The sequence below is a fragment of the Oryctolagus cuniculus genome, chromosome 20 (genome assembly GCF_964237555.1).
Source record: "Oryctolagus cuniculus chromosome 20, mOryCun1.1, whole genome shotgun sequence".
Lineage (NCBI taxonomy): Eukaryota > Metazoa > Chordata > Mammalia > Lagomorpha > Leporidae > Oryctolagus > Oryctolagus cuniculus.
The window spans coordinates 3,862,890-3,885,469 of NC_091451.1; the positions used below are offsets into that span (position 1 = coordinate 3,862,890).

The window sequence follows — 22,580 nt, forward strand, 5'->3', positions numbered from 1 at the left end:
GCACCGGCATACCGGGTTCTAGTCCCGGTTGGGGCGCCAGATTCTGTCCCAGTTGCTCCTCTTCCAGTCCAGCTCTCTGTTGTGGCCCGGGAGTGCAGTGGAGGATGGCCCAAGTGCTTGGGCCCTGAACCTGCATAGGAGATCAGGAGAAGCACCTGGCTCCTGGCTTCAGATCGGTGCAGCGTGCCGGCCATAGCAGCCACTTGGGGGGTGAACCAATGGAAAAAGGAAGACCTTTCTCTCTGTCTCTCTCTCTCACTGTTTAATTCTGCTTGTCAAAAAAAAAGATTTATTTTATTTAATTGAAACACAGAGTTACAGAGAGAGAAAGAGAGGAAAAGACAAAGAAACAGGGTCCATCCACCCTCTGGTTCACTCACCAAATGGCTGCAATGCCAGGGTTGGCCCAGGCCAAAGCCAGGAGGCAGGAGATTCTTTCAGTATTCTCACATGGTGGCAGAGACCCAAGAATTTGGGCCATCTTCAGCTGCTTTCACAGGTGCATTAACAGGGAACTTGATAGGAAGTGGAGAAGCCAGGACTCAAATTGGCACCCATATGGGATGCCAGTTTTTCAGGCAATGACTTAACCCACTATGCCACAACATTGGTCCCTGGAGAAATCTTTAATCAGGCCCAGATCCTGGTAAATTGCATGAACTAACTTGGCCTAGATCTGGATTTAGGCCTTGATGCTAAATCTTAGAATGAAATTGGTGATAAAGGTCTTTAAAATATGGACTACATTATTCCATAAGCATTTGAATGAATAATTAAATAAATAAGTAAATATCCTCGAGAGAGAGTGATGCAAAATGGCCACAATGGACCAAATTGAGATACAGATGAGGCTTTACTTTCAGGAATATGGATGAGAATATCTTCAATGGAAGATAACAAAGATCCTTAATTATCTGAGTTTACTCATTTCACTGAGTAAACTCATTTCAAGCTTAGAAACATCCATACATAAGCAGGTGTTAATAAAGCAGGAGGCAGTAAATGCCATAACGGAAGTACCACATGATGATGAGAGTTCAGGTTCATGTGCAGTAGATATGTGTGGAGTTTTAGTCTCATCACCCACTAAGGTTTACTTAGTGACTGAAACCTATATCTGTAAGAGAAATATTATGGTTTATTAATTTATAAATACTTTATTCCCAAACTGGGAGAACTTATATCATCTAATTCCTAACCCACCAACCAGGCACATCCATAATGCCAGAGAAACTAGCAGTTTGAAAACATAGAGATGACTCTACAACACCAACAGGAACAAGAAGCAGAAAAAGTATGGTCTGGGCAGCTCCTAAAATGATATTCCCTTTCACCTGTAGTTTCTTTCTCCAAGGTTTCTCTTTATCCAGATCCTATCTTCCTAGGCCTTGGAAGTCCTGACTCCAATGCCCCAGTGGCAAACTGCTTATTGAATGAAGAATAGGATAGAGAATAAAAGGAAGAGTAAAGTGGTTGTGGTGTCTGGTATAGGTAAAATATGCTACTTTTATTTTTTTAATGTGTTTACTGATGTAGAACTGATCTTTTTGTATCCCCTGAACTCTCCCTGCTATAGATCATCTGTTACTTGTCTTTTTCTATTTTTTAAAAAAATTTTTAGACTAAGGAAGAGAGAGAGAGAGAGAGAGAGATCTTCCATCTGCTGACTTACTCCCCAGATGGCTGCAATGAGCAGAGTGGGGGTGATCTGAAGTCCGGAGGTAGGAGCCACTTTTGGGTTTCCTGCATGGTTTCAGGGACCAAGGTACTTGGGCCATCCTCTGCTACATTCTCAGGCACATCAGCAGGGAGCTGGATGGGAGGCAGGACAGCAAGATCATGAGTTGGCTCCTGTATGGGATGCCAACACCACATGCAGTGGCTTTACATGCTGTACCATAGGACTGTCCCCTAATATATTACTTTTGCAAAGATAGGCCCTGGAAAATCAACCACAAGAAATGAGCCCAATGTCTGATATTGAGACACAGTTGGTTGAGACAGCTCACAGTGCCAGCATCTCATATGGGTACCAGTTTGAGTCCTGACTACACCACTTCTGATCCAGCTCCCTTCTAATGTACCTGGGAAGGCAGTGGAGGTTGGAACAAATGTTTTAGCTCTTACCATCCATGTGGGAGACCTGGATGGCTGGCTTCTGGCTTTGACTTGGCCCAATCCTAGCTATTGTGGCCTTTTAGGGAGTGAACTAGTAGATGAAAGGTCTTTCTCTCCTTTCTTTCTCTGTCTGTAAATGTCTTTTAAGCAAATAAATTTAAATAAAAAGAACGCATTAAAAAAAGAAATGAGTCCAGTTTCTTTTGAATGTGTCCTTTTCCTCCCAGTCTCCCAAGTGCCCAGTGCTGAGGTTCTCTTCTTTCTCTCCTGATTACTATCGAAACTGCTCCCACAACAATAGGTTTATGCAGCCCAATGGTGTAGCCCTGCAGGATAATCATAACCCTAGAGCCAGACACAAGCAAGGTATCCACAATACAATAGCTGCCACAGCTGCCCCCAGTTATCTCCTCCAAGTAAACACTTCCGGATCATAGTGCACATGCCTCTCTGCTGATACTCCATGATTTTAGGAGTACTACTGCATGAGGTGAAAGGTCTTAGAGCACAACTGGTCATAAAGGAAAATGAGCAAGCCAAGAAATTTTCTATGTGTAATTTGATAGCCTATGTGTATTTTGACTATTTTGGAAATTTTTTTCTTGTTTCTTGCTTCATTGTGTTTTGAGTACCTAAGTTTGGTGGACACATGCATTCGTGAGGTATTCTAAATTCAGCTTTGAATTATACAATTTTGTGGGTTTTTGAATTTAACTTTTTAATTCAGATTGTTCTTAGAGACACTGATTATGTCTTCTAGCTTCTAAGTAACTACATCATGACAAGAACCATTGTGTATGGTAACAGTTAAAAATGTTTGGCTTGATGATTGACATAGAGCTTATAGATACTATCTATGAGATTGTTTCCTGGATTTATGGGGATTTTATAAGTTGATTGGAGATAGGTAGTCCTTTATTACTGATGAATATTAATGTACTGAAAATACCATGTCCTTTAAATAATAAAAAAAAAATTACACATGAGTTCCCTGCTGCCTTCATCTACCATGGTGAAGCATTGAAATCCTGTTGTTTCTACCTTTTAGATCTCACTGTAGTGTCTGGTCTCTTCTTCATTCCCACTGCCACCATACCTTGGTTCAGGTCCTACAAAATTACATTTAGCATATTTTTAATTGATCTCCCTGCTTTTTGTTTTCCTTACCCTTGTGTCCAAAGTTTTTTGTAGTTCAGCCCCCCTTCCCCCCAGCCTGTATATGTATATGGTTGCTCAGTACCTCTTACTCCAATTTCTAGGGAAATCAAGTGGCTGGTAGTTCTTTCAATACACACAAAAGAATGCTCAATAAATGCTTACTAAATAAATGAATGAAATGCCTTCATAGCTAGAGTGAATATTTAACCTCCTTGGCTTTGGATTGTTCCTGTTTATACATTTCAAACCTGTGCAGTTGGTAATATGTCCCTTTTATTATCAAACTTGTCCCAGAAAACAAATTATTTATTTACCTAATTGTGGCAGTCATCAAACAGGTTTCTATTTCATTGTCTCTTCTAGTAGATAGTTTTGGGGATCAGAAATTGTATTTGTTTATTTTTTTATATCCTCACTTATTCATTCAACTAAGACTGATTGTCAAGATGCTGAGTTTTAATGTCAAAACGAACATGCTTCTTGCTCTCATAAAGTTTTCAATCTGGTAAGAAAGAGCAATCCATCTAAAGAATATTGCCTGAAATAGTAAATACTAGTGTGAAATGAATGGATAGATTTAAGCATTCCTTTTTTTTAAGGATTTATTTTATGTATTTGAAAGACAGAGTTACACAGAGAGGTAGAGGCAGAGAGAGAGAGAGGTCTTCCATCTGCTGGTTCACTCCACAGATGGCCACAATGGCTGGAGCTCTGCCAATCTGAAGCCAGGAGCCAGGAGCCTCTTCTGGGACTCCCATGTGGGTGTAGGGGCCCAAGGACTTGGGCCATTTTGCACTGCTTTCCCAGGTTATAGCAGAGAGCTGGATTGGAAAAGGAGCAGCTGGGATTAGAACCCATGCCCATATGGGATGCCGGTGCTTCAGGCCAGGGCTTTAACCCACTGTGCCACAGTGCTGGCTCCGATTTTAGCATTCCTAATCCAGAAACTCTAATTCCATGAATTATAAATGACAGAAGTAATCACATAGAAGTCCAGCTATCCATTTGTGTTTCTACTTAAAAACTTAAAAAATCAAACAACACACATTATACCTAAAAATGCAAAAAATATGTGGTTTCTTGACATTAAACATAAGAAAAAATAGCCATGGAATAATAGCAACTTTGAATCTCTTTCCTTTTTTAGGCAAGTTATAATCCTATATGGTTCTCCACAATGCAGATTATCATTGTAGATACTCTTCTTCTCTTTCACTTTTTTTTTTCCAAATGAGAAATCCGGGGTTTTAGAAATTGAGCCCAAAGACAAAATAAAGATTTCTAAAACCAGTATTTCATTTTGGTTGGCCTTTAACTTAGGCTTTTTAACCATATTTCCATGTGTAAATTCAATTCTAAACTCTTTCCACCTAAGTTTCCTCTTTGAAAATTGATAATACTATTTCCAGAACTTACCTAAGGTATAAATGATACAATGTAAGGCATTTAGTCCCTTAACCTGGCTCCTAGAAGCTACTCGGCGACGTTAGTTCTGTATCCAGTTTCCCTGTTTGCTTGTGTACTTGGTGTATTAGAGGATGGTGGAAAATGATTTTAAAAGAACAATAAAGACAAGTAAAACACAAATAAAAATTGTATTTTCAAATCTGGATGCAAAACTCTGCTAAAAGCTACATTGAATTCATAGTCATTTATTATTTGAGCAGCTTTCCAGGAACAAGGCAGCCAGTAAGATTTTTTGAGAGAAGACAGCTTATGAAAGAACCGTGATGTTGGGCCCAATTAGCAGCAGTGGGTGTCACTTTTCAAGATTTTGGTTCAAGAAAGGAAGAACACCAATGGCTCTTTCAGATTTGGCGGTGGGAAGGAAGGGAAGGAGGGACATACACGAAAGCAAACGCCATCTGGTTTCCTCTGTCTCCACCCACCCCACACTGAAGCCCTCAGTCCGGGCCAGCTGGTTTTTCTAGGAACGCCCCGGCCTGGACTCCATTTCCCAGAGGCGCCGGGCGCTCTGACGTCTTCCGTGCGCCGAATGCCTGTGCGACCGCGTGCGCGTGCTTGCCTGTGTGCTCGGGGCTGGGAACGGAGGAAGTTCACTTTGTCCTGAGTGGGCGCTCAGAGACCCGGGTGCTCCGTCTCCCCCACGCGCCGCCCGTCTTGCCCCGCAAGTGGAACGCAGACAGTTTTCGAACAACCGCTGCTTCTGTGCGTCTGCGTCTGGCGCCCGTGGGTCCCACGTGCCGCGGACTTTCCCTGTCCCCCGCTCTCCGCTTTGCTCCACGGCAGGTACGAGAACGGGAAGGGGCGCGGATGCGTGAGGGAGAGGGTCGGGGGCGAGGGCGGCTGGCGGCTCCCAGCCGTGGGTCCTTGCCTGTCGGTGACCCTGGCGGCGTCCTCGGGCGCAGTCAGGGCTGGGCCCTGGGGTGTCGTGTTTTCCACGGCCGGTCCCGCGTGCTACCTCGCTCAAACGCTCCTCACTGTGCTGTAGTTAGTGGTTACAAGAGCGAGGTCACCATGTGTGGGCACTGCACAAGCTGCAGGCGGGAGCACAGTGAACCGGTGAGACCGCCTTCTCTATATTTAAATGACCCGGGTTCTCACTGCGTGGCCGCGGGATGCTGTCTGGCCGGGCCTCCTGCAGCATTCCGCGGCGGTTCCGTCCGCGTGGGGCTCGGTGGCGTTCAGCCGGGAGCCCGAGGCGGCAGAGGGGCGGGGAAGGAGGATCAAACTAGGATCTGCCCCCTGCCCGCATCCTGACCCTCGCCGGCCCCGCGGGATCCCCGCGGACACATCGGGCAGCTGGGTCCCTGTGCGTTTGTCCAACTTTCCCAGAGGGACCAGCGTGAAGGGTGCACAGTAGCTCTGTGGATTGATCCCTCTTCTGTGTTTAATTTACAGACTTTTTTCAATTTCGAGCTTGAGGCCATGGAAACGTAGCTGATGATTTCTTTTGCTGATGATTTTTCTTTTTGAAGACGATTTCTGTCTTCAGCCCTTTTCTTCTGCTAGCAAGGATGTCAACTGTTACTGCCTGCTGCTGATGCCTTTGCTAGGTGAGACTACTGTGTGAGTCAAAGTGAGTCTGTGTGAATCAATAATGAGCTATTTTAATTTGGATTTACATAAAGTGGAAAACTATGAAAACATAAATACAGAAAATAACAATTTTTCTCTTCCTAGTTCTTTATAGTCTCCCAGTGCTCCACCAAGCTGATTATCTTACAGTCCATACTGTGTTAATTAAGAGGGCCAGTTACTTTTCTTATTCTAGGTTCTGTGTTTAAGTCCAAGACATTTTTAACATGGGAGGATTTTAGTTATAGATTTTCATAATGACTATGGTCTGTGGAAGCCTTTGTACAAATTGTTAATGTGAGGAGGAGTAAGAAAGAAAAAAGAAATGAGTGCCCCTCGCCCCCACAGAGATGCCCACAAGGTACAGTAATAAATGTGGCCTTGAAAACTATTGCTATAGATTAACTTTCAGTATAATGAAGTTTTCACATGAATAACTGTTTAAGTGATTCACATGTTCTGTTAGAGTGGTGTTGTCACAGATTACTAACTTATGAAACTCATTTAGCATAATGAGGTTATTTAGGAAGTTAAATAGAAAGTGATTCCTGGATAGAGGGTATTATAGTGACAGCATTTCTCCTCTCAACCCCAGTGTGTTGTTTTTGACCTTGTCTATCACAGTGCTTGTGAATGGACAGTACGTATTTCTGGTGGGAAGAACTGCTTCACACCCATGAAATGACTGTAAGACAGTCTTCTACAGTTTATCAAAGGTTTCTCTGTGTGAGGGAATAGCCAAAATACTACATTGTATAGGTTTTTTTGTTTTTTAATTTACTTGAAAGGCAGAGTTACAGAGAGAGAAAGAGGGAGAGACAGGTTTTCTATCCATTGGTTCACTCCTCAAATGGCCACAATGGCCTGGGGTGGGCCAGGCTGAAGCCAGGAGCTAGGAACTTCTTCCTAGTTTCCAACTTGGATGCAGTGGCCTAAGCACTTGGGCCATCCTCTGCTGCTGTCCCAGGTGCATTAGCAGGGAGCTGGATTGGAAATGGAACAGACCGGTCTTGAACCAGTGCCTGTGTGGGATGCCAGCATTGAAAGTGGCTACTTAACCCACAATGCCAGCCCCAAGGTGCATTTTTTTCAAAGGAGGAGGGGTAAGTTTTTTCTGATGTGACTCAATATAAAGGTTATAATCTGTAGTAGAAAATGATTTTGGTTATATTTTGACTTTCATTAAATTTCTTTTTATATTTTTGAAGTTAATGAGTCCTAGTATTTATCTCATGTTATCCTTGCTTTGATAAATAAGCTTTCTTCCATCTCTTATTTAAAATACTTTTTAAAAAAGATTTATTTTGTGTATTTGAAAAGCAGAGTGACAGAGAGAGAGAGGGAGGGAGGGAAAGGTCTATTTTAGCCCCCAAATGGCTGCAGTGGCCAGAGCAGGGCCAGACAGAAGCCAACAGCCTAGAACTCCATTTGGGGCTCCCATGTGGGTGGCAGGGACTCAAGTGTTGGGCCGTTTTTTGCTGCCTTTCACAGGCATATTAGTAGGAAACTGGGTTTGAGTGGAGCAGCTGGGACTTGAACTGGTGTTCATATGGGATCTGGCATTGCAGGTGGTAGCATAACTCAGTGTGCCACAATACTAGCCCATCAATAGTACATTTTTAAGTGTAACCAGTGGCTATGAAAAATGTTCAATCTAAATTCACAAGGGAAACTGAAAGAAGTTTCGTCTAACTCCAATTGGTTCCACAGGCCTTTATTGGACATCAGCTCTTACTGGGCCAATAAGCGAAACAAAATAAGTCAGAACTTTAGTTAAAATTTTGCTCTAAATCATGGGTGGGGAACATCCAGCCTGTGGTCCCTGTAAGGTCAATGAAATCGTTTGTTCTGGCCCAGCCAAGGGAACTGCAAGTGGGAGTGGATGATCAATCTACAAGTACTGTCCATGAATGATATAAATATCCAAATGAGCTTGACAGAAAAACTTTCCCACCCCTGCAAAGTGTTAATGGCAAATCCAATGCAATTTACTAATCTGTTTATGAGTGAATGAATAGGAGCTGATGCTTTGCCCTAGTAGGTTAAGCCTCTGCCTGTGGCTTTGGCATCCCATATGGGCACCGGTTCCTGTCGCTGCTGCTCTTCTTGTGATCCAACTCTCTGCTAATGGCCTGGGAAGTGGAAAATAGCCCAAGTGCTTAGGCCCCTGCACACATGTGGGAGACCCCGAGGAAGCTCCTGGCTTCAGATCAGCCCAGCTCTAGCTGTTGAGCCATTTGGGGAGTGAAACAGTGGATGGAAGACCTCTTTCTCTGTCTCTCCCTTTCTCTTTAAATCTGCCTCTCAAATAAATAAATAAATCCTAAAAAAAAAAAAAAAGTGGATGAATAGCTACAATTACCAAAATCCTGTGGAAGCCAGACACTTCTAGGCAACACATGTCAGATACCTATTGTGTTTCTAAATACTGTCAGAGATGCCAGGCATGTTGATAAAATGGCTTTATTCCTTCTCAGAACATTGAAATTGGAATCCTGTGTGACGAGAGAGGTATGTGCATCAAAAATAATGCTGCTGCTGTTGGCTCACAGAGAACCTGTTTCTTGAAATGCATGTCTATGGCCAGTGTGCATGAGGTATCCATGTGTACAGTTGGTACTAACTCATATGCAAATGTTCTTTTCTAGATGTGCATGATGTAGGGATTCTCCAGTGTCTGGTCCTTGTTGGGGGAGATGAAGAGAGGATACATATTTGGGGAATTGCATAGCTCAAAATTGGTTTCTGAATATCAAATTTGCCATGAGTAGTGCTGCTTAAAAATATAGAACCCCCACATGCTCTATTGGGTGACTTGGTTTTGCCAGATCAGTAATGGCAAATCTCTCTCTCACTCTCTCCCATTCTCTCTGTATCTCTGCCTTGCAAATAAATAAATAAATCTTTTTTTATTTTTTTGACAGGCAGAGTGGACAGTGAGAGAGAGAGACAGAGAGAAAGGTCTTCCTTTGCCGTTGGTTCACCCTCCAATGGCTGCCGCTGCCGGCGCACTACAGCCGGCGCACCGTGCTGATCCGATGGCAGGAGCCAGGTACTTATCCTGGTCTCCCCTGGGGTGCAGGGCCCAAGTACTTGGGACATCCTCCCCTGCATTCCCTGGCCACAGCAGAGAGCTGGCCTGGAAGAGGGGCAACCGGGACAGAATCCGGTGCCCCGACCGGGACTAGAACCCGGTGTGCCGGCGCTGCAAGGTGGAGGATTAGCCTAGTGAGCCACGGCGCCGGCCAAATAAATAAATCTTATAAAAGAGATAGATCTTCCATCTCAGCTGGCTGCAATGGGGATAATGTATTTCCCAGGAAATAATGTATTGAAGGATTTGGTAAGTCTTTTTCTTTGCTTGACTCAGGTGAATTTCTCCTGAAAAGTGAAAAGTCAGCTATGAGTAGACCACAGGAAGTTGTCTTTTGATTTCTCTGAGTGACCATGGTGTACTGCTGCTGCCCACTATTCCAAAGGCCTGTGGTGCTCTCACCTGACCATCTGTAAGCCAGAAAGACGGAGTCTCCACCATTGGAGATTCCATTTTTTTCCTCCTCTTTGTCTCCCGCTTTTTCTCTTGGCTGCTTCTGCTGGTCTACAAAGGAGATGATTGCTCTTCATCCAAGATGCCACTTGGCCTCTCTTCCTGGGAAGACTGCTTCTTGTGTGACACTGGTCATAGAAAGGTTCTGATGGGCTCACATGGGACATCTTCAAGGTGGACAACTTGTCCTACTTTCCAACCCTCTAGCAGTGTAGTGAATGCCACTGTATCAGCAAGTGTAGCTTTCTAGGGAATTTGATGGAGAGAAGGGCTGAGGAAACTCATCATCCCTCATTTCATTGCTTTTCTCATTATGCTTCTCTGTTCTTGGTATTATTTCCCAGCTTTTCCATTGGTTCACATCCAGCATGTGATTCTATTTTCACAGCTGTCAGCCCTTTTCCACTTCAAGCTATTTTTCAGAGAAGGACAAAGATGTTATCAGTCACCATAAAGTACTTCAAGTAATTATGTGGCTTTTTTTTTTTTTTTTTTTTTTTTTTTTAAGATTTGTGTATTTATTTGAAAGAGTTAAACAGAGAGAGAAGGAGAAGCAGAGAGAGTGAGGGATTTTCCATCCGTTGGTTCACTCCCCAGATGGCTGCAATGGCCAGAGCGGGGCTGATCTGAAGCCAGGAACCAGGAACTTCTTCTGGGTCTCCCATGTGGGTGCAGGGGCCCAAGGACTTGGGCCATCTTCTGCTTTCTCAGGCCATAACAGAGAGCTGGATTGGAAGTAAAGTTTCCAGGACTTGAACCAGGGCCCATATGGGATGCTGGCATTGCAGGCAGCTTTACCCGCTATACCACAGTGCTGGCCCCTAAGTAATTATGTTTTCATTGTGACTGCAAGATTGGAAAACTGACTTCTCTTGGCACTTAACAGATTTGATGGGTGCTTATCCTGGGGCTCACTTTGAGTGCTAGACACAATTGTTCTGTGTGACTACTTCATATTTCAGATTCTTGCTCTTTATTTTCTTAAGAAAACCATATCTGAACTTTGCTCCCCCTTCTAGAATTTTTGTGCTTCAGCCTTTTTATAACCATGAACATGAGTACGCTTTTTCCTTCTCTTTATTATGCTAGAAGAGCAATGGAGACATTGCAACTCTCCCCTGTCAACATATCTTCCTCAGTCTGTCTCTGACTTAGGCATTGGATTAACCTTGCCACACTAAAAGACATCCATCTAAACTCAGTGTACATTTTCAATAAAAGTCATCATAAAATCAACTTGCCTTCTATACTTCTTATCATTTATTTTGAAACATGTTCTGAGTGTGTCTTTTCTGTCAGTGTCTGTAAGCTGGAGAATTCCCTCTTAAGGCAGAAGGCTGTTGAGGGACAGCACAACTGTAGCCTTGCTCTGTTACTTGACTGTGGCTCCTCTTTTCACCTGTTGCCTTTATTTTTTTTTTTTTTAAGATTAAAAAATTTTATTTTAAAGGCAGGGTTACAGAGAAAGAGACTGGGGAGAAGAATGGGGATCTTGCATCTGCTGGTTCACTCCTCAAGAGGCCATAATCAACAGGACTGGCCCAGGCCAAAGACTGGAGTCTGGAAGTCCATCCAAGTCTCCCATGTGGGTGCAGGGGTCCAAGTACTTGTGCCATCTGCTTCTGCCTCCCCAGTTGCGTTAGTAGGGAACTGGATCAGAAGTGGAACAACTGTGACTCAAACTGGCACTCATGGGGCTGTCATTGTGGCACAATGGGAAACGCCACTGCCTGCAGTGCCAGCTTCCCATATGGGCACCAGTTCATGTTCCAGTTGCTCCACTTCTGATCTGGCTCTCTGTTAATGGCCTGAGAAAAGCAGCAGAGGATGGCTCAAGTGTTTGGGCCCCTGCAATCCACATGGGAGACCCAGATGAAGCTCTTGCCTCCTGGTTTCTATCTGGCCCAGCTCTGGGCATTGCAGCCATCTCAGATGAAAGATCTCTCTCTCTCTTTTAGGATTTATTTATTGATTTGCAAACAGAGATATGGAGAGAAAGGAAGAGGATGAGAGAGATAGTCCATCTGCTGTTCTATTCCCTAGATGGCTGCAATTGCCAGGGCTGGACCAGGCACAAGCCAGGAGTTAGGAGCTTCATCCAGGCTTCCCATATGGGTGGCAAGAACCCAAGTACTTGGACCATTTTCTGCTTTTCTGAGGCCATTTGCAGGGAGCTGGATCAGAAGTGGAGAGCCAGGACATGAAATGCTACTCTACAATGCTATTCCGTCTGTGTCTCCCTCCTCTCCATAACTCTGACTTCTTTTTTTTTTTTTTTAATTATTATTATTATTTTTTTTTACTGTGAGAGGTAGAGTTACTGTGAGAGGTAGAGACAGAGAAAGAGAGGTCTTCCATTCACTGGCTCACTCCCCAAGTGGCCACAGTGACTGGAGCTGAGCTGATCTGAAGCCAGGAGCCAGTAGCTTCTTCTGGGTCTCCCACATGGATGCAGGGGCCCATGGACTTGGGCCATCCTCTCCGATTTTCCCAGGTATATTAGCAGGGAGCTGGCAACCAAGACCCAAACTGGTACCCAGATGGGATGCTAGTCCTGCAGTCCAGGGCCTTAACCAGCTGTGCCACAGTGTAGGCCCCCATAAGTCTGACTTTCAAACAAATAAGTAAATAAATCTTTTAAAAAAAAATGGACACTCATAGTAAATGCCAGCATTTTATTTGGTGGTGGCTTAATCCATTGTGCCACAAAGCCACCCCAACCTTTATTCTCCTGTTGACTTGTCTGTCACGATCTTGATAATATCTGCTGAACAGATGTTGGCCTTATGTTGGACTGTTCTGTTTTTATTTTGATTCTCATCTGTTGAGTTTATTTTGGTTGTCATTTTTGAGTAGGTAGCTATAATGTCTTCACTGGCTAAAGCTGCCATGTGCTAGGCTGGAACAGATTTTTTTTTTAAGATTCATACAAATTTTTTTATTCTTTTTTTTTTTTCTTTTTTTTTTTTTTTTCTTTTTTTTTTTTTTTACTGCCCACTCGGGCCAGGCCTTCCCCCAGCCCTGAAGCGCCTCCCCAAGGGCCCCTGTAGTCTCTGACCAGAGCCCTGCGAGGGGTCCCAGCCTCCCTCTCGGCCCAGCCACTCTGGTGGGAGGGCCGGGGGCTTCTGCCACAAGCCTGCTGCCCACGCACCCTCCACTGCCCAGTGCCCGGTCCTTCCTGGGCTCTGAGGGGCGGGTGCAGGGCAGGCTGTGGCACAGCCCCCAGTGCTCCTCCCCTTCCAGGCCAGGTGCACGAGGCCGTGGAGTGAGGGGCATGGGTCGGAAATTTATTTATTTTTAAAAACAGATTATTTATTTGAAAGAGTTACAGAGAAAGGCAGAGGCAGAAAGACCCCCCCCCCCCCTTTTTGAAAATATTTATTTATTTGAAAGGCAGAGAGAGGCAGAGGCAGAGAGTGAGGTCTTTCCACTGGTTCACTCCCTAAATGGCTGCAAGGGCCAGAGCAGTGTAGATCCAAAGCCAGGAGCTTGGAGCTTCTTCTGAGTCTCCCATGTGGGAGCAGGTTTTTTTTTTTTTTTTTTTTTTTTTTTTTTTTGACAGGTAGAGTTAGACAGTGAGAGAAAAGAGATTCAGAGAGAAAGGTCATCCTTCCATTGATTCACTCCCCAAATGGCCTCTATGGCTGGCACTGTGCCTATCTGAAGCCAGGAGCCAGGTGCTTCTTCCTGGTCTCCCATGCGGGTGCAGGGGCCCAAGCATTTGGGCCATCCTCCACTGTTAGGCCAACTTTTACTGCTTTCCCAGGCCATAGAAGATAGTTGGATCAGAAGTGGAGCAGCCAGGACTTGAACTGGTGGCCATATGAGATGCCGGCACTGTAGGCGGAGGCTTAATCTGCTGTGCCACAATGCTGGCCCCTCAAACTGATTCTACCTTTTTTTTTTTTTTTCTTGAAATACAAGTGGAAAATGAAATCCTCTTGAAACTAATATACTACAAAGTAACAATTGAAGATCAAGCTTCTTTTCTTCTCACCTAAGAGACCCATCTGGTCTCCATGATTCTCATTTTAGCCCAAACCTGTGTCAGACTCCTAGAACAGGAGGAAACTTGTTTTTCAAGTCAGAATTCATAGATGTGGTTGTCCATTCACCTCTGAGAATCTGCTTTTTGCCTGATTTGGAATTTGTGGTGGTACCATCTCCCACAAGGAGATGAATTCCTCACATAAGAATATACCTAGGTGGAGAAAATATGGAGTCTGTTTTCCAAAGAGAAATAGAATTCTGGGCTGGACATTCTTGAGATTGTGATCAGCAAGGTGGGGAAATTCTTAGCTATATACATTCATATCCTTTCCTTTTTGTTCAATGTATTCCTCCCCTATGGAATGCTCTGTGTTCTTCTGTTGCACACACAGGGAGGCTGTTATGATTGAGACTCTACCACTCCAGTATCTGGAGTTGCCTTTGTTAGCATCTCTAACCAGAAATTCTGGTGCAAAGTGAGGATGGGACTGGCACCCTGTAGCCACTCAGGGTTTGGGCCCCTCACTCCTTTTCTTTTCTTCAGTGCTGGAGCAGCCTTGAATGGAGTTGTACTGAGTGGCATTGGATCTTTTGGATTTGAGTGCTTGGTTAGCAAGAGAAATAGTGTTTGTTTTCTATCAGAAAGGATTGAGGAGGCACTACACAGGCAGCAGCAGATTTCTTGGCTCCTGTCATATATCAAGATGAGTCAGAATATTTAGGGCCATTTGTTAAATTAAAAAAATTAAAAATATTTATTTATTTGAAAGAGTTAGAGAGAGAGGGGGAGGCATAAAACATTTACCCACTGATTCACACCCCTAATGGCCACAACAGCTGAGGCTGAACTAGATTAAAGTCAGGAGCCAGTATCTCCTTCCAAATTTTCCTATGTGAGAGCAGTGGCCATCCTTTGTAGCTTTCCCAGGCACATTAAGGAGTTGGATCAGAGGTGGAGCAGCTGGGACATGAACTCATGCACAATATGGGATGCCAGCATCACAGACAGTGAGAAGGCCATTTAGGCTCTCTCTACAAAATCATTTTGAAATAATGACTGAGTGGCAGTCTGCAAGAATGATTCCAAAGGGAGAGAGCTGCAGGGACAGAGAGGGCAGTGATTTAGAAAGGGTGTGAGGGACAAGGGAGGAGGGGAAGGCCAGAAAAAATCTTAGAAAGTATTCAAAAGCACAAAGTAATAGGACACATGTTATTTGTGCAGCTTGCCAAAATTGCCTATTTATATTTTAGGGTTTATTTTTTTTTTAATTTAGGAATGATTTCTAACATAGTTTCTTTTATACTTGACTCACTTTTCAGTTTTCTTCATATAGATATGCTTTTAAGATATAGAGAAGTGGTGTAATTAAATGCAATAATAAACTCCTAAATATGCAGTTAGTATTAAAATTTTGTTGAGAAAGAGATGAGCATGGCTTCATGTGTGTCTCTTCTTAAATGACTGAACTTGAGGTCATTAAAAATCTGTTTTATAATTGAAACACCATTTTTCCTGCTGCAGCCTCCTCTTCACCCTCTGTATCCCTATGCAGATAGTCCACAGGAGAGCATAGCAGAAAGAGGCCTGCAGATGTGGAGTAATGCGAGTATGCCCTTTGCTTAAACCAGGGGATTGAGCGACTGGAGTTCTTTTTGATTCAGTTTGCATTTTTCTGTAGAGTGAAATATCATGATTTGGGTAAAGTATCTTGTCTCCTAGTAGATGATTCCAGTTGGCTTTCTTACCCATCTACCTGGCATCACAGGTGATTACCAAGGCTGGTGTTGGGCTCTATGGAAAAAAAAAAGTAGCCTCTTCAGGGTTGACTTATTTCTCCTGGAAATAAGTTTGTCTCCCTTTCAAAACTTTTAATAACCTTTGGGATGGGCCGGCGCCACGGCTCAATAGGCTAATCCTCCACCTGCAGCGCTGGCACACCGGGTTCTAGTCCAGGTCGGGGTGCCGGATTCTATCCCGGTTGCTCCTCTTCCAGGCCAGCTCCCTGCTGTGGCCCAGGAGTGCAGTGGAGGATGGCCCACGTCCTTGGGCCCTGCACCCACATGGGAAACCAGGAGAAGCACCTGGCTCCTGCATTCGGATCAGCGCAGTGCGCCGGCTGCAGTGTGCTGGCCGCCGTGACCATTGGAGGGTCAACCAACGGCAGAGGAACACCTTTCTCTCTGTCTCTCTCTCTCACTGTCCACTCTGCCTGTCAAAAACAAACAAACAAACAAACAAACAAAAAAAAACAAAAAAAAAACCTTTGGCATGGTGAATGCTAGTTTGAGGGACTGATTAAATCATACACAAACAAAAGATGTCTTAGAATGTTTTACTGATAATTTAAGTTAGATACTATTGGGAAATTCTAAATTATTTTGTGGATAAATTGTAGATCCTTTTCACAAGTGCATATGAGTAGAAACATAAACTTACATAATAAATTATTTATGTTTAAGCATATTCATATATATTTTGTATGAAAAATAACATTTTATAAAGTTTAGATACATCTTGTTCTATAAAAGCCTCATTTTTTTTAAGAACAAATTCTTACATTCACAGAAAAACAGTTAAAACTAGCCTTACTTTTGTAAAAATAATTAATTGGTTACAGATTTTTGCTTATACAACATCTAAAATTGCTCAATAAAATACTCTGTAATTTAAAAAATATTTATTTATTTATTTGAATTGCAGAGTTATATATGGAGGTAGAGGCAGAGAGAGAGAGAGAGATCTTCCATCTGCTGGTTCACTCCCCAAATTACTAAAATAGCCAAGGCTGGGATAGATTGAAGCCAGGAGCCAGGAACTTCATCCATGTTTCCCAAATGGGTGCAAGAGTCCAAGCATGTGAGTATCCTCCATCTGCCACATGGGTGTAGGAGCCAAGGACTTTGGTCAGCCCCATGCATATATATTTTCATGAAGGCATTTCAAAAGGTTCATGGAAAACAGTTAATAGATGACATTTTGGTGCAAAAATTGAAATTCATTCAAGGAGCTAGAATAGTGGGTGAAGCTGCTGCCTGCGGTACCAGCATCCCATATGGGCGCTGGTTCAAGATCTGGCTGCTCCACTTCCAATCCAGCTCTCTGCTGTGACCTGGGAAAGCAGAAGATGGCCCAAGTGCTAGGGTCCCTGCACACATGTGGGAAACCCAGAAGAAGCTCCTGACTCCTGGCTTCAGATCGCTCAGCTGCAGCCATTGCAGTCATTTGGGGAGTGAACCAGCAGATGGAAGACCTCTCTCTCTGCCTCTGCTTCTCTCTAACTCTGCCTTTCAAAGAAATACATAAATCTTAAAAAAAAGAAATTCTTTCAAAATTTTTTTTAATAATACACACCCTGTACAAACATTTTTAAGCCTTCTAGTATACATGGACTTCAAAATTTGTTATAGCAAAGCAAACTTTTTAAAAAAAAATTTTTGTTTGTTTGTTTGACTGATAAAGTTAGCAAGAGAGAGAGACAGAGAGAAAGGTCTTCTTTCCGTTGCTTCACTCCCCAAATGGCCGCTACGGCCGGAGAACACCGATCCGAACTTAGGAGCCAGGTGCTTCCTTCTGGTCTCCCCATGCAGGTGCAGGAGCCGAAGTAACTGGGCCATCCTCCACTGCCTTCCCAGGCCACAGCAGAGAGCTGGACTGGAAGAGGAGCAACTGGGACTAGAACCCGGTGCCCATATGGGGTGCCAGCGCTGCAGACAGGATTAACCAAGTGACCCATGGCGCCAGCCCCTCAACGCAAACTTAATTATTTAAATCCAGTTTTTCATGATGCACCAAAGTACCTTTATATATATGCATATGGAAGTTTCAGGAGAGAATCTATGAAAATTTCAAGAGTAGTTTGTTCTCGCAAGTATGACTATTATAAAAAGAAAGGAGTAATGCTTTTATTTTATGTTCTTCAGTATTTAATAGTTAATATGTACAACATTATTGCTGAAGATACATTCTTAGAAGAGCCTCAGAGAGAAGGAGAGAGCGGGGAGATAAAGAAGACACTCACACACACACACACACACACACACACAGGGTTCTCCCATGTACTGGTTCATTCCCCAGATGACTGCAACATGTAGGTTGGGGCAGGATAAGGCCAGGGACCGGAAACCCCTTTGGAGTTTCTCACATAAACGGTGGGGATCCAAACACTTAGTCTAATCTTCTGATTTCCCATGTAAATTACCAGGAAGCTGGAAAACAGAAGAGCAGCCAGGACTCATATCAGGCTTTCTGCCCTGGGATGCTGGCCTTGCAAGCAGTAGCATAACCTTCAGAACCACAATGCTGTCCTTATGCATTATTTTTATAATTAAAAGATTTATATTTTGATTTTAAAATGATAACTTAGTTACTAGAACTGAAAAAGGATATCATATAATAACTAAGAAAATGCAGATCAAATATAGACTTTAGTTAATAATGATACGTCAATATCAGGGCCAGGGTTCTGGCACAGTGGGTTAAGCTTTCCCCAGCACTTCTGATTACTCCTTTTGAATTCATTTGCATTCTTTTCTGCCTAAAACTAAATACCCATATTGCTCAAATATTTATCATTGCAATGCTTGTCTTCATGCTTCACAAATATGTGTAGTGCCTGGGTAATCTCATCTACTCCTCATGACCTCATACGTTATATTATATTAAACGAATTTACATGTCTCCTAAGTATAGAATTCATATATGCAAGTGTGACCTTCACAGGTTCCTCAGAATCAATATGGGGAAAATTAAAAATAAACTTGATTCCTTTGGAAAACCTATTTCAAAATATGTCACCAACATCCAGCCTCCTATTCAAGGCAAATATTTGGGAATCATCAGTTCTACCCTTTTTGTCTTTTAATTATCCATGGATGGCCAGTTCTATTCCTTGGATGTTTTTCAAATCTCTTCATTCCATCTGCCACCTCCCTGGGCCTACCTTCCTTATATCTGCTGTCTCCTACATAAGTGGAATTATAATAATTATCTAACATGGCTTGCACTCTTACTCTCAACTTCAGTTCATTCACAAGCGGAAAGTAAAACTCAATAGCTGTCACCTTGCTTCATTGTCATACCTTCACCTAAGTCACATGACTTTCTCATCTCACTTCTGCCTATTTCTCCATCTTCATCTTTGTCAGTGGCTCTTAACTCCCAGCTCTGCTTTAATTGTTCAATTCCTGGCCTATGCCTTGCCGTTAACATACCACTTGGCTTGTAGTAGCTCATGAAAACTGCAGACTGCATAGATGAATGAATCTTTTGAGGGTAATTCCTTGGAGGAACTTAATAAGAGACAGAAGAAATAAAACAAAATAAAAAAGTATCCTCAGTATATAGAAGATATACTATTTTTTGTAAGCCATAGAGAAGAGACTAAATAGGAGTTTAGCAGAAGGAAAGTAATGAGACCCAAAAGATTATGGTAAAGAATAACAGGTGCTGGTCAAGATTCTAACAAGCCCATTAGGAAAAGAGTAACGTTTTCTTTACCCCCATGTAGAGTCTGATCTCCAAAGGTGAACAGGGTACTATAAACCCCGTTGTGCAAAAACCTGAGAATTGCATTCTTGCACAGGTGTTGGAGGCTGATACTGTATTTTGATTTACATTTACCTAATGGTTAGTGACAGTGTATTCATGTTTGACCATTTATGTTTCTTCTTCTGAGACATGGCTATTTAGATCCTTGCCAGTTTCATAACTACTTTTTGTTTATTGTTTTGGAGTTTTTCCAGTTCTATATATATTCTGGATATCAATTGTTTGTCATATTCACAGTTTTCAAATGTTTTCTGCCATTGTATTCATTGTATCTTCATTCTGTTGATTACTTTTGTGAAGAAGTATCTTAGTTTGATATACTGAAATTTGTCTGTTATGATTTTTGCTACTTGTGCTTTTGGAATCTTACCCAAAACTGTTTTCTATGCCAATGTTTTACAATTTTCCCTATGTTTGCTTGGTTTTGGTCTTATATTTGGATTTTTAATTTACCATGAGTTGACTTTTACATAGTGTAAGATGCAGAGGTATATTTTCAGTCTTCTACATATGGATAATCAGTTTCCTTTGGATTATTTGCCAAAGAGATTCTTCTTTCTCCAGGGTATTATGGTTCCTTTCTTAAAGATGAATTGCCTGTGGAAATGTGGGTTTGTTTCTGGGCTGTCTATTCTGTTCCATTTTCTGTTTTTATGCCAGTGCTTACACTGCTTCTACAATATATCTTGAAATCAAATATTGTGGTGCCTTCAGGTTTATTATGTTCAAGATTGCTTTGACTATGTGGGGGTTTTCTGATTTCAAATGAACTTCAGGTTTGTTTTTTCTAGTTCTGTGAAGAATTTATTTTCTTTTAAAAATGATTTATTTATTTAAAAGGCAGAGTGACAGAGAGTGAAAGAACTTTCTCATTTGCTGGTTCACTTTCAGAGTGGCAACAATGGCTGGGGCTGAACCAGGTCAAATCCAGAGTCTGGAACACCATCTAGATCTCCCACATTGGTGGCAGGGACCCAGGCACTTGGCTCATCTCCTGTTTCCCATGCATGATAGCAAGGAGTTGGATAAAAAACAGAGCTATCAGGACTCAAACAATTGTTCAGATATAGAATACCAGTATTGTAGGTGACAGCCTAACCCATGTGCTACAGTGCTATTCCCTCTGTGAAGAATTTCATTCATGTTTTGATGCAGATTACATTGGACAATATAAAAACTTCAATCATACAAATTGTTTCAATCTAGGAAACTGAGACATTCTTCCAATTTTTATATATTTAATTTCTTTTATCAATGTTTTGTGATTTTATTGTAGAAGGCTCTTGTTTCCTGGGTTAAATTTACTGCAAGGTATTTTCTTGTAACAATTGTACATATGTTTGTTCTTATACTTTATCTCCTACTGAGTTAACTATTATGTACAAAAGTGCTACTGATTTTTTTTTTTAAATTTTGTGTTGTCAATTTTAAATTTTAAATTCATTTATCAGTTCCAGAATTCTCTTGATAATGTTCTTAAGTTTCTCTCCATATAGAACCAAGTTACCTGCAAATAAAAATATAAATTTGAGTTCTTACTTTCCTGTTTGAATAGATATTGTTTCTTCTCTTTTCTTTGATTTCATTCATTTGGATCATTTCTTGTTTTTCTTAGTCTAAGTAGGGAATTATTTTTTCAAAGAATCAGCTCTTCATTCTGTTAATGTTAATATTGCTTAAGATTCTTCTTTATTTATTTCTGCTGTGATTTTTTATTACTTTTTTCTACTGCCCTTGGATTTGACTCATTCTTGTTTTTTCTAGGTCCTTGAGAATGATAGTAGGTTGTTTATCTGACATCTTTCTGTGTTTGTAGATGTTTGGCCATCTGATGTCATAGTTTTTAGTTAGATAACTGTGGGCACATTCTAGGTGACTGCAAGGAAATGCTGGCAGAAATGAGGATGAATTAATTAGCAAACAAAATACCGTAGATTATATGATTTAAGTCACAGAAATTTATTTCCATAGTTGTAGAGCTTGACCGGAGGAGGCTCCTGGCTCTTGGCTTTGGATTGGCCCACCTCCAGCAATGGGGCCATTTGGGGAGTGAACCAGTGGATATAAGACCTTTTTCTCACTCTCTCCCTCTCTTTGTCTGTAACTGCCTCTCAAATAAATAAACAGATCTTTAGAAAACAAAAAGAAAAAAAATTTCGACACTCAAATCTAGCACAGGACTACATTTCACTTAGGAAAGATTAATTCTGAAAATCATAAATCTGGTGCAAAGCAGAACTATTTTTTTCTTTTAAAGATTTTATTTAGGCAGAGTCACAGAGAGAGAAAGAGACAGAGAGCAGTCTTCCATCCACTGGTTCACTCCCCAGATGGCTGCAACAGCCAGAGCTGTGCCGATTCGAAGCCAGGATTCCAGAGCTTCTTCCAGGTCTCTCATGTGGGTGCAGGGGCCCAAGTACTTGTGCCATCTTTTACTGTGAAGCAGAACTTTTAATAAATACTTTTGATTTTCTCATAATTATATACTAAATTAATGATAGAGTGAGTTATTGTGGGTTTTTCAGCTCTTTGACAGGCACTTACAGTACTTAACAGCTACAGAAAGAGACCACATTTGTGGTGACTTTAGATTGGAAGATTGGGGATAGAGATATTTCTTTCTCCCTCTCCCTCTCTCTCTATTTCTCTCTCTCTCTGTTTTTTAAATAAGTAATGTTATTTAAAAAATAATCCCAGTCTCCAACATGTTTAAAGACTTCCACCTTCCTGAGCCATTGCTTCCCAGGTGATGTTTTGCAGAGTGTGGCTTCTGCAGGAAACTGAAGTTGAATCAGGAGTGGAGCAGGCACTCAAATCCAGGCATTGTGGAATGTGGGTGTCTAGCAGCATCTTAACAACTCAGCCAAATGCCCACTTCCCAGCTTTATGAATGGATAAAAACATACTGTTATTGAGAGTGGTAATATTTACACATAATTGAAAAATAATGAATTGTATAGACATTCCTAATGGATAAATTATAAGGTATGTTTATATCATTTTTATTTAGGAAAATTATATGATTCCTCACATATTTTGAAAATAATACATTTAATTAATTCAGATTGTAAGTAATACTTTATATTGTACTGCTCCAAACTCAAATCCACTTAATTATGACTTCCCTTGTCTAGGGTACATTGCATATTTTTAAGATGATGTGGATATAAATTCATGAGA

General features: G+C 41.9%; 1 protein-coding gene across 3 annotated transcripts in view; it reads left to right on the top strand.

The window, feature by feature from the left end:
* Nucleotides 1-5,257: 5,257 nt before the first annotated feature.
* LOC100347451 (zinc finger protein 420) overlaps nt 5,258-22,580 on the top strand; it is a 43,543-nt gene continuing 26,220 nt past the window's right edge. The window contains exons 1-3 of one of the 3 annotated variants that reach the window (XM_051829754.2): nt 5,258-5,526; nt 6,139-6,293; nt 8,793-8,826. The gene's annotated coding sequence lies outside the window, so the exon portion shown is untranslated. Of the gene's footprint in view, nt 5,527-6,138; nt 6,317-8,792; nt 8,827-22,580 lie in introns of all 3 variants that reach the window. The other 2 variants (XM_051829755.2, XM_008251264.4) reach the window with 2 other exon arrangements.